The sequence below is a fragment of the Plectrocnemia conspersa genome, unplaced genomic scaffold, assembly GCF_051122295.1.
Source record: "Plectrocnemia conspersa isolate PC_06_02 unplaced genomic scaffold, ASM5112229v1 ptg000005l, whole genome shotgun sequence".
Lineage (NCBI taxonomy): Eukaryota > Metazoa > Arthropoda > Insecta > Trichoptera > Polycentropodidae > Plectrocnemia > Plectrocnemia conspersa.
Window position 1 is genome coordinate 30,214,390 of NW_028277169.1, and position 13,253 is coordinate 30,227,642.

The 13,253-nt window shown below is 29.6% G+C and overlaps 1 protein-coding gene across 1 annotated transcript in view; it reads right to left on the reverse strand.

The window, feature by feature from the left end:
• The window catches only part of LOC148235412 (nephrin-like), a 630,188-nt gene that overhangs the window by 242,548 nt on the left and 374,387 nt on the right, over positions 1–13,253 (reverse strand). The gene's annotated exons all lie outside the window — the stretch shown is intronic.

Sequence of the window (13,253 nt, forward strand, 5' to 3'; positions counted from 1 at the left end):
AAGCGAAGTATATTGAACTAAAAAAAAACAATGTTGAGAGATAAAAATAAATCAATATATAATAAGGTGTTTTTTATTGTTTTGTACGGATTTATTGACCTACTCTTGTATCTTGAGTTGCATATCTATTCTTAACTAATATATTCTATTTATATTATAGAATACCAGATCTATGTTATATATTATTAGTCTGTACCTAATAATTAATATTTAACATAGATTTTAAAACGGATCGAATAAATAATAGAGACTGGCATTTGAATTTTTTCATAGCAGAGTCAAAATTATTAATCTAATGTACAAAAATGTTTGCATTGCATAAAATTTGTGTAACAACTATAATTTAACAATAAACGTAATGTTCTTATGGTTGAATCAGAGTTAACGTGAGGAGAGAAGCGACTGATTTCTCGGTCTATGCTTAAGATAAATTATTGTGTGTCGCAAGTCAGGAGTGGCTTGTGAAATATATACATATATAAAAGTTTTCTACAGAAATTAATTCCGTATAAAAGTAAATTATATGCGCCATTTATTAATACGGTAGAGGACATATCGCGCTACCAACTTTCGATACGTGTCAAAATATCTCTAATTTTAGAGTGAAATAAGATTTTTGTATTTTTAACAAAAGCGTTCGCTTAGACTGCAACGCTTAAAACATGTTAAATTCGGCAACATTGCACTAAGCATTTTTCATTCCATCATGTTGGCATTGTCAATTCATACTAATATTTTGGTTTGTAAAGGCATTGAAAGCAGTTAATATTTTTTTTATTTGGTAATAAAAAAATGAAAAAAAAATGAAAAAAGTTGGGGAAGAAAAATATATCTTCACCTATACAATTTTTCTACTGCTCAAACCTAGCTTTTTTTACGATTGTATCATATATTTTCAAGGGTCTGAATGAGACTAAAAAAATGTTAAAGATTAGCTAATCAAGCACGTAGAATATAACTTTCAGTGCTGATACAATCAGTGAAAAAAATTACTGCGTGACTTTTTAAGGATCGTACTTTAGAGGAGATAACTTGAATAAAAACTTAATTAAATTATTATTGTGACAAACCTCGTATATATTTTCTAGTTGTGGTAATGCTGAATAATCGAGTGTGATTGAATAAACCTTTGTGGCAAGATATACTCTTTCAACCACCAATTAAGCCACACCGTCAATAAACTGTACCGATCTTAAATTAAGCCACGTATTGAAACCCCTACAACGAACACACACATAATATACATTATAGTTTATACATTCGTTGCATTGAAGCTCGTACCACCACCACCACCACCACCAGCACCACTACCACGGTGATAACTAATTTCGCATGCGACATGTAAGGCGACCTTAGTGCCATCTGTTGTTTCGTAACATAAACCGAGCCCAGGCGACACAGCCCGTTAAAGGCATTCGTACGCGGAATATCAAATGAGATGTTTCGTGGATTGATGAAAGGGAAAATTTGTTATGTTAAGAAGGTGCGCGCGAGGGCGTAGCAAAAAAAATACCCAGGTATTACGTAATACGTTGTGCAAGAGAGGCCAGCTCCGAATATCGACTGTAACGCTGGGGGTTAAATATTCACCGGGCGTGACGGGGACACAAAAGTACTTGTTCGTGTACTTACTCGTTTAAGAGTAACGGATACGTGTAGGTATTGGACGGTGTGTAAGTAGGTATGCTTGTAGAGAAAACGGTGTATCGTCTCTCCCTGTACGTACTACATAATATAACACATATACGTCTTTTACAAGCTTGCTCAACTACTTTCCGACGAAAACCACTTGTAAGATGCCACGCCTTGTGTCCAGATATAATGTGATGACTCTATAAAGACCGGGTATGCAGTCTTGAAACTTGGGTGGGTAATAACCATGGTATGTATAATATGTAAACGTATTTATTATATATCACTGACTAATCGCGAAGACATTTTAAGTGGCCTGTAGAAATTAAATTGTCGAATAAGTCATGAAAGATGTAATACCGCATAATAAAATAACAAAAATATATTGATCTGATGATTATATAAGACTCTAAGCAAATGTTGGATCAATAGAAATAGCGTCCAAGTGGAAGATTGAACCACACTATAGTGTAAATATCAACAACCAGCTAGATTGGATTAAAAGAAACGAATGAAGTTGCGGTGCTATTTTCATGCTAACCACAAGCGAATTGCGCATAATATTAATTGGACAATCCATAGGGGACATTTTCCGACCACTGTATTCAATTCTCATTTATAAGTAGAGCTTACAAACATATTTTCACAGTGCGAGTAATTAAACATCAAAAATGAGTGAAATATCTATAAACATGAGTTGCATATCTGAACTTTAAAAAAAAACAATTTTTAATATTACAGTTTCGAAATCATATCATTATAAAAATTCTAACGCAATGTAAAAAAATCAATTAGGAAATTAGCAGCTTTAAAAGAAACAATTTAAATTTCTCTCTCAGTAATAAATTCAACCAAGGTATATTCTTGCAGCGAAAATAGTTTTCCCCTGTGTATATCTTAATATTTTTAATTAAGATAATGGCAGTTCAACGTAAAATACTTGAATATTTCACATTGCGCAAAATAGCCTCAACTTTCCATAAGCTAATGTAAAATAGTATATGTTAATGTTTATTGATTAAACAACTTTTTTGTTGTAGTATATAAAATTAATAATACAACGTTAAATAGTGTCATGAAATATTGAAAAAATCAGATGTTCAAAAATTAAGAAAACATCGGTAAAAGGACTACATGATTAAAAAATACACAAATGATGTTTAATAAATAAAATATTATGCAATACAGTTTTTTTTATTTGATGTACTATATTTTTTCAATAAAAATTAGAGCTTAAAAAATATGTAAGTGCTGACTTAATCAAGAATGAATGTTTCTTTTATTGCAAACTTACTTGTAATTTTTCTGTATTTAAGTAAGAACCAAAACGAAAAAAAATATTGGTTTATTTCGGTTAGGTACTTGTTCCGAATTCCATCTCTTATGATGCACTCTAAATACGTTAATATTATAATACCAGTTTTGTATTGTCCAACTATATGGAATAACACATATATGTTAAATACTTTAATAAAATACAGACTTTAGCGAAAAGTAATTTAGATTATTATTTTGCGCAAAACAAATTTATTTTTGACACTCTGCAACTCCTAACGAAAGCAACTTTGAAGTTACAAAGTCAATAATTAACTTTAAGTGTTTTTACGGAGTTTAGATCAAATACAAAATAAAATTAGAAATCTATTTTTTTTACAAATAATTTATATAATTAATACTTGTTCTGCCAATTAAATTTTACTTTCAAGGTAAATGAAAATAAACACTAAAAAAAAATTTGGAACAAGAAACAACTTAGAGATATCAATTTCAATTACAAATGAACAAGCACAATTATCTAGTGAAACGTTCGATGAAAAGGTTGACGAGGATTTAAGAGGATTTTTTAAGATGTACAAAATTGACAAAAGATGCTCATAGATTCACTATTTCTACAGATGGAATAACTTGTACAAACATTAGACAGAAAAAAACATTTTAGAATTTTTCTTTGATTTAAAGTTTATCATTACACAATTAAAAAATTCACATACTATTTTTATAACTGCTAAAATTTTTTTTATATTTAGCGGTTATAAAAATCAACATTTATTGTTGACTTGATTAAGAATAAATTCTACTTTAATTTTAATTTTTTTTTATTTTTTTGTTAATTTTGCTGTATTATTTGAAGTAAGTTATGTAATTCTTTATCACATGTATTTTTGCCTTATGTAACTTGTTTATATGTGAATTATTTATTTTTTGTGTAATTTTTGCAGTTTAATTTTATCACGTGTAATTTTATTTTGCAACCCACTAAAAGACTTTATGAGTTCAGCTATTTATAAATCATGAAGGAATTTGTGTATTATAAAATAGCATATAAGTAATTATAGAGTATATGTAATTAAATATAAGCAACATTTTTTTACAATATTTTCTATATAAATAAAACCAGAAACTTATATATGTATAATATGTTCATTGTGTAACTTCAAAATAGGGTTATAATAAATAATATTAATGTAAAAACTTAAGTTGCTGTACGATACTGATAAGTATTTAACATTACATAACTAGAATATGTAAATTTATGTGAAATATTTGATAAGTTGGATAGTTTAACAAATATATTTTTAAATATTATAGTCAAACCTATTTTAAATATAAAATAATATTTATGTACTATACCTATGAAAGTAATATCGATCACAATCCGCTCAATAGTAGTGTTAGTTGCTTACCTGTAAAAGAAAAAATACAATTATTAATTATTTTTAGTAAAAATGTCTTTATATATTTAAGCTTATTACGACATGTATCTAAGTCGGTCATAATTAATAAAAAACATTTTTTTATATTTAATGATTGCTCATATTTTTATAGAATGTTAACATCATTATTAAAATAACGACAATTATTAAATTTTTAGTTTAATAAAACATAAAAATACACAGAGAGATATAATAAAATTAAATATGTAACTATGTTTTTTTTGCTAGAAATTTTTTTGTTTTTATTTTTATTTGTTTTATTAACTGTTTTTATTTTTATTTGTTTTATTAAATTTTCCGTTATAACCTGAATGGCGTAAGCCCAATGCGTTATAACGGGGTGAATCTGTATCATCTGATATAATAAATACCTACAAGTAAAAATTATCCACGAGACTGAAAGTTTCTGAATCGGTTACATCTATATTAATAAGTATAATTTATTATATAGTAATTATGAATTTATGAGCAATAGATGTCACTGCAGCTGAGTCTGGTCTTTTTTTTATTAAAAGCGCATTTTTTACAAACAAAAATACGAGTACCGCTGTCGGGGCTCGAACTCGCAACTTCAGAGTTACTAGTCAGAGACGTTATGGACTACGCTATTTCGTTCTTGAGTATTTAAAAAATATAAATTAAAAACGAAACATTAAAGTTAAAATCGTTGATCGATTAAAAAGTTTTCTAATTGCATATAAGATATCGCTTCAGATAATTCATTTAAAATCTGATTTTGTTACAAGTATAGCATAGAGATAATGTTGACGAGGACTGATTAAAAAGTTCTTTAGCTCCATATAATTCATTTAGATATTTTATTGTTTTTGCTAAACAAAAAAATAAGCGTGACTTAAAATTTGCAATCGAGTGTAGCTTAGAAATAACATTTCTACCTGAATTTAATATATTTAAAATATTTTTTTTGAGGATAACTTACATAAATTTATAAGCCAAAAATATAAATGTTCGTTCAAAATTATGAATTGTGAATTTATAAAATCATTAATAAAACAAAACATCAAAGTTAAAGTCGAGAACCAATTATAAAGTTCGCTAACTTTCTTTTTTTAATCTGATCGCTTTCGCTTAAGGCGAATTTAACAGTGTGTTCAAATTTACAATGAGTTTAATTAGTGTGTTAGATCGCAGTGCATTTGCTTGTTCCAAGACAAAAAACTAGAGCTCGGTAAGTGTAGAATGCGAAATTTCAATCAGTACTAAGGATTTTTTCTACTTAAATTTTATAGATGTTATCCAATGGATATTCAAACGTAATTATAATAATATTTGTTTAGAAAATATTGTAAGAGTAAATTTATATTCTTGTCATAATATGAATTATATTATTGACTAATTAAAACAATTATACATTGGTATTTACCTAGCAAAAAAATTCTACTGTGCGTTAAAATATGTATGTTCTTTTTTAATTTTAGCTTTACTATAATTAATAGCAGATATCTCATTCGTTGTTTGTTAGAATATTATTGTAATGCTTTAGGCCTCAAGCTTGTCATGTTTTTGCGATGTATTATATGTACCTATATACATACAAAATATATTAATAATAATGTCATAATATTATGAAAAAAATGTTAAATTTGTTGTACAATGTAATATAATAGAAAATTGCTTTTTAAAAAAGTGATCGATCACAAGATCTCGTTATTTCTCCAAACATCTTACATGACGCAAAACTTCGCCAAACGCACACCACCAGAATTATATGTATGTGTGTGTTGTTCCAATGTATAGGATTCTCCATTTGTTATAGAATCTATTGTAGCGTAAATAGAAGTTGCCGGGAAGCGAGGAAATGGAAAAAGAAAAGAGTGTTTAACTCCTAAAAGTCAGAAAAGTAAATAGAGAAGCCTCGGTTAGCGTCCACGGGAAGCAGTGGGAGGGGTTGGAAATGTTACGGTTGTGGAGGGTGAAAAAAATCCACAGCCTCGATAGGGGGTGGCGAAGGAGGCGGCGGAAGGCTCGCAAGGAGGCGCCTCATTAAAACTTGAACAAATGGCCGAAAAACTAGACCGTGGTAAACGTTCGCTCTGGGGAGTTTCGCGCCGGCCAAAACTATGCGAGATACCATACCCATAGACGCCACACCATGAGCCACAATTTGCCCGGAATATTTTTTAACATTATTTCGGATCTGGGTTATCTCCTTGGTGCCTTGAAAAATTTATGCCCGCTAATAATACATAAGCCCGAAGAGCAGAGTGGGATAACGTGGAAAACAAGAATATGCTCTAGACTAGAAGTACAAGCGGAGAAAACGCTCTGGGCAAGGAGAAGCAATTTTTCATAGAAATGATCGATATTCACGTATGTTTATATTGTTAAGAAATATGCTTTCAAGTATCGATTGATTTGCGTGAAATAAGTGTTTCGTCTTATCTTACAACTATAAAAAAATATATGCAAACGTATTTAAAATATTATTATATAATAGTATACCTAGACATTTTACTGTAGTTAAAAATTATGCTCTATAGAGATACAGATTTTTTTACAGCCATTTTAAAAGTGATTCTTTATGCTAATGTAATTATCTTGTAGTGAAACCGTTAAAGGTGGCAAAAATATGCTCAAATTATTACATTTTCCATTTGTTTTAGATTAATTTATAATTCATAACAACGTAGAAGGCATAAAAAGGACCGTAAAACGTTAACGCACTCACAGACACTTTAATGGTGTTCATCCCGTATATTTAGTCGTTAATTTTTTTCTCGTACATTTTAAAACTTAGCTATGTTTATATACGAATGACAAATAGTATCTGCATACAGTATTTTTCCATTAACACAAGCATTCTTTGGCAAAACCATTAACTGCTGTTTTAGTTGTTTTTATTTGGTAATAAAACTCCAGACTAGGGTCAATTCTCGCTTTTGTCCAGATTAATATTTAATGTTTATATAGTATAAGCTTGCAGGGCATTCGAAAATTTTCAGTTAATAATATACTTACAAAGCATTGTTATAGAATATTTAAAATAAAAATTTAAATCAGTACTAAAAGTATTTTTGTATTATTTCTACAGCACTGAATTGTAAATATTTTTTTAATTTAAATTTCGTGATAATTATAGTAACTTTAAATCATTTATAAGCAACGTGTGTTTATTAGCTGACCTTTCCAGATTTAAAATATGACATAGTTTAATAAATTAATAAATTCTAAACGTTTATTTATTCATAATTTTTTTCTTATATATAAACCATATTTTATGTTAAATATTATATTAAGAAGGTAGGACTTTGATCTGAATATAAAAATATTTCTTATTTTTTTACATATTTGTCGAGCTATTCGTAAAGTATTTATTTTTATTTTTAGTAATTTTTTAGAATATTTTTGCAAGTACAAAATTTTTTGAAACAACGCCTTATAGTTCCGACTAACAGTACATTCGAAAAATTCAAAATTTATATTTTGGTGGCCTGTGCCGTATTGTATTTTAATTTTAACAAGTACAAAAAAATATGAATACCTATTCAGTCGACTTGCAAAAAAATCAAATAAGAACAGAACAATAATGTAAAATAATTTAAAAATATTTTTATTTGCTACATCATCATGTTCCCTTTACGATCCGTCTTCGACTGAGTTAAATCAGCTATATGATATGAAACAAAATAATAGTATGATATAAACCAATTTAGTACGCGTATCTTGAACCATGTCATTTATTATGCTTTTGTAATATTGCAGCGAATTTTTTTTTTAATAGTCAACTAAATTTAATATATTTTCGCTATCAACCCTTAGGTATTATTACCTAGTATATACATAATGTATCCACTAGTCCGTAGTGCTATATTAACTCGTAGTGATCTCCACTTGAAAGTTTAACTACGTACCATAGGGGGAGTTAAGTAAACACGGAAACGTCTATCTGACCGGCCATCGCAAACAAAAGCGGTCAAGTCCCGTTTTCCTTTCATACCCTTATACAGAAGAAAGGTGTCATCGTTGATGTCACGCCAAACCGAAAAGTATATCAATCATCTCTCGCAGGATTTAATTAGATTTAAAATTAACAAACAAATCTGGGGACTGAATTAAATCTGCCAGCGAGAGTGGATCATTGTTAATACAAATATAATTTGTGTAGATATATATAAATTGAAGAATGTCGGCTATGACGAGATGACGAATATGAAGCGTGACGTTGACGAAGGTCCCTCCTTATTGTGCGCAACTTACCCCAACAACCGAGATACAAGACATTCCACTAACACCCTATACAATATTAGCATAGAACGCGAACGGAGGGCCAATTTCGTGAAAGGGCCAATTTTTCCTATTTTTTTTGTTCACACGCCATTGAAAAAAAAGATGGATAAGTCTATCCGAGCGTTGAAAGACGACCTATTCGTCAATCGGCTTAAGTTTTTGGACACGCAAAGTTCTTTTTTATTATTATTTTATAACAAGATTGATTTGTTTGACGGTGAAAGGAATACGATCAATATTCTAGATTTGGGAGTAATTTACGATCGTAAACGTCTGACCTATTTAGTATTACAAGGACTGAAAAGCGCATTAGAATACACAGCTCAATAAAATACAAAGGAGTTGACAAATAAAAGAGCTATAAGTGTATTTAATATTATACAATATATGGTATTTTTCCTATATAGCAAAATTAGTAAATATTTTTGCATAATTTCCCACAAAATATAATTTAATTTTAGTATGTATTTTTCATTCTCTAACAGTAACTATATCATAAGATCCTTTTAAAAAACATTATTTTAAACCGATTAAGCAGACATTAATAAAATATTTTTTCTTTTTATAGCATTTATAAATCACAGGATATGATTATCTAAACATATTCAATCTAACTTTAAGTAAAATTAAATTTAAGGATCACTGGTTACTTATTATTATTATTTTATAATATATTTATATGATAATATATTTTTTATGATAAATTCTTAAAACTTTTTTAAAAGTAAAATAATTTTAATAGTTCAAAATAAGGTAAAAGAAACTTTGGTTCAGATTATACCAGCTTAACACAAGCAGACTTTAAAATAACATAAATTTATTATAATAAATACCGCATGGAGTTGATCTCGATTGATTATTGTGCTTCATTGTTATTTTGGGGTCTTTTGAATTGTGTACTGAATATTAAAAATTTTATAATGCAACCATTATGTATTAGCTTTCTCTAAATACAACTTTCTGTAGGAGAGAATAGGCAAGGGCGAAGCTCCGGTGGCGGGCCCAATGATGCGTATGCCTTTTCTGCGGTTAAGGATTCATAATTCCATTTTTAAAATCAAACAAACTGCGAATGTTTTAAAAACGCTAGTTTTTACGTATCTGATTTTGACTTATCAAAATTTCTATTAATAAGTCATATCTATTTGTACATATATGGAACCATAAAATTGTCCTATTTAAAGTTATTATTGAGTTTATTTGGGGTAATAACGAAAACATGCGTGTGAATAAGTATGATAAAATAGTCACACGTAAAAATAAAACTATTTAAGTGTTTTTAAATGTGCTTTGGTATATATTGTTGTACATAATTTTTGAACCCACAAATTACCTCTATAATATTTTATTAAAAATAAATTTTCATGACTAATTTAATATAGACACATTTATATGCCATTATCGTTATTCACGCATGTAACAAATTGAATATTTATTTTAAAAATAAAATAATTAAGCAAATAAACTACTCAATCAGAGTCGCAAGAATTGCATTATTTTTGGAGCATCCACGCCTCGCTGTTTCCTGCCTACTGAGACCACAGCGCCCCTCTAGAGAGCGGGCGCTTAAGTGGTGACCGACCGACGTGATCTAGACATGAAAATCTAATTCGCACCTCACCGTTTCCTGTATTCCGCCTAAAACAACGCACCCCTGGAGGGCGGGCGCTTAAATAATACTTTTACAATTTATGACTAACTATAACCATTTTAAAAATGATCGAAAAGTATTATGTAATAACATATCTATGCAAAAATTCATCATAAAAATCAGAACCACATGAACAAAAAAATATCTAATGGTAAAGTTGAGAAAAAATTCAGTGAATATGTCAAAATTAAAAGTGGTGTACGATATGGATGCATATTTTCACCTTTGCGTGTATTCTGAATCAATGTTTCAAATGGCTGTGGATGATAGTGATTTTGGAATACTGGTAAATGATAAATCAACTAATGAGCCGTTTTATTTGAAAGCTGTATAAGTCCATTTTTAGAAAAATATGAGTATGATAGTTTTAGTCAAATAATAATATTTTTTATATTTATCACAGTCAATGCTGCACAATATCCTTATAAATTATTTAAAATAAAAACTGTAAAATATTATCACATTAATGTTTTTGTTGAAAGTGGATAGTCGTAATAATTATAATTGATGAGTTCACTATTATAAGTGTTTTACTATACTAAATGTAAATAAGATTGAAATATTGATGAGTTTGCTATTATTAATTATCTTAACAAAGTAATTTACTTTTCATACTTGATTATTTAATATTTCAATATAATATAACTGCAATTATTTCTTAATGAACTTGATTATTTATTTCTTACATTATTTTATTGTAATTTTAATTATTTACTAATAATATTTTATTAATAATAAAATTTTAAATAATTATTATTGCATGTAAAAATTACACAAGTTTCAAAGCTACTATCTTATATATTTTAGGTTAATAATCAAATAATATTTTTGGGTTGATTCAAACGCAAACCATTAATTAAATGGACTTATACCACTTTCAAAAACAATTAGATTTTCGGATGATTGCTAAAACTAGTTTTTCAGTCGTAAAGCTTATCAACGTAGCATATTCTGACGTAATCTACGATCGTAAACGTCTGTGACCGCACGCCGTAAAATTATTACAAGGTTAATTGTAACGCGGATACGTAACGATTACGGCCCGTCGGAAACGGAACATCCATTAAATAGCTGAGCGCCTTGTGACAGAAGTTCTGAATATGCCCGTGATTTCCATGCAGACAGAATTAAGGGGTGTAGCCTGTCATGGAGCGTTCAGAGTAAATTAGAGAAATATAGCCGTCCCAGCGTGCGGTATTGTTTGCGGATTACGTGACAAGATTGGCCAAAACACTATGTACTGAGGCTTTGTGCGTCCTATTTATATATGTATATGTATCATTTTATTAATTATTTAGATCACGCATAATTCTAAATTTCGAAACGGAAATATAATAATTAGTTTTAAAAGGGACGCGCTAGAAACTTTGTGGCGAGCTTTCGAATCCGTCCCGTGGGGGGTTAACAGTTAACAAAGAGATTCAATTATTGTTTGTATGGCGCAAACTTTTCAAAATAATACAGTAAACAAATAACTTATGCAAATGTATCGATGTTACTTTTGTATTTTATAAGTCCTTCAGTCTAACTAATACAATTTTTATACGGAACCCAATGTGCAATAGAGAAACCGGGCGCTTAATGAATTTATCGGCTTAATTATTTGATTCTTATCAACATATAAACGATTGTCATAAAAAATAAGTTATCCTAGTGCCTTTTACCATTTGTTGTATTTGAATAGACAATGAACTTATATAAATATACTTTTAATAAGACAGCTTGCGCCAGCTCTAAGCATTTTTGTAATGCATATGAATACGTGTGCATGCGTGAGTCTATATTCACATATGTGTATAGCGCTATTGCAAATACCGGATCATTCGAACATTGATACTTTAATTTGTGTCATATTATTTAAAATATGATCATCGGTTTTTAACAGTGAACACAAATATTTTAAATGTAAAATTAATTCAATAAAATAGTTCTTGCGATACGCGATTAATTAAATACCAAGTAGAAAATGTTATGCCTGCACTACACTCTCTGAAAGTTGTCCGAACCGAAGTTACAACTGAGGTCGGCCGAGACCTACGACTTCGAGTAAGCGACCACACTGCCACAAATTTCATATGCCGTCCGGACAGCGGCTTTTGTCACCTACAGCTGGCATATTTGCGCGCGATCGAAAAATGTACCAAATAATCGCAATTTTTAAATTGTCATTTTATTACGTTTGTGAAAATCAGTGAAAACTTTTCAGTCGTAGATATTAAATTTACGCAAAATCTTTGTCGGCTTTTGCAAAATGCCATAAGGCATAAAAATAATACTTCAGAATACGAACACCACATCTGTGACTATCCTAGAATTTGTCGCCATCGATTCTAAATAAGAATTCGTTATGGTGTGACATTTATATAAACCGATCTAGGAAAATACATTAGAATATTCGAAACGATTTTTTTTAACAAAATCAAGTACCACTAATTATGTATTTTTATATGAAAAAAAATATAATAACGATATCTGTTAGAAGAATATACTATCAAAAATAAAATTAATCCCTTTTGGTGCCCTAAAATATTCAAAGATGTCAGTAAGAGTCTGTTGAAGTCCCCGATAAGCATGTGGTATTATAAATTGACCACGTGACCACGAGGCAGCGCTCGACATGCGTGTTAACCATAGGACACCTACGCGCATACTGAAATTGAACCGAGTTACTCGTTCTATCTCAGTTTGCGAAACACCATATCATTATCTCTCTCACTCTCGTCACTTAACACGCGAGAATTACCCCCACTTTACCTCCCGTTCTCGGTAACCTCGGACAACTTTAGAGCAGGACGAAGTAACCCACTATATTCTCTGTCCTTGGCCAACCTTGGCCAACTTCCAGAGAGTGTAGTGCAGGCATTAAACAAGATTTTATGATCGCTTTAACAGTGTCGATCTAACATCAAATTATATGAGTCGTAAGACTTAAAGCTTGCAAAGTGGTTAACTTTTAATAAGCTTTAGATTGAGTTCATCTAATTTTTTGTTTTCCTGATATTCTTAGT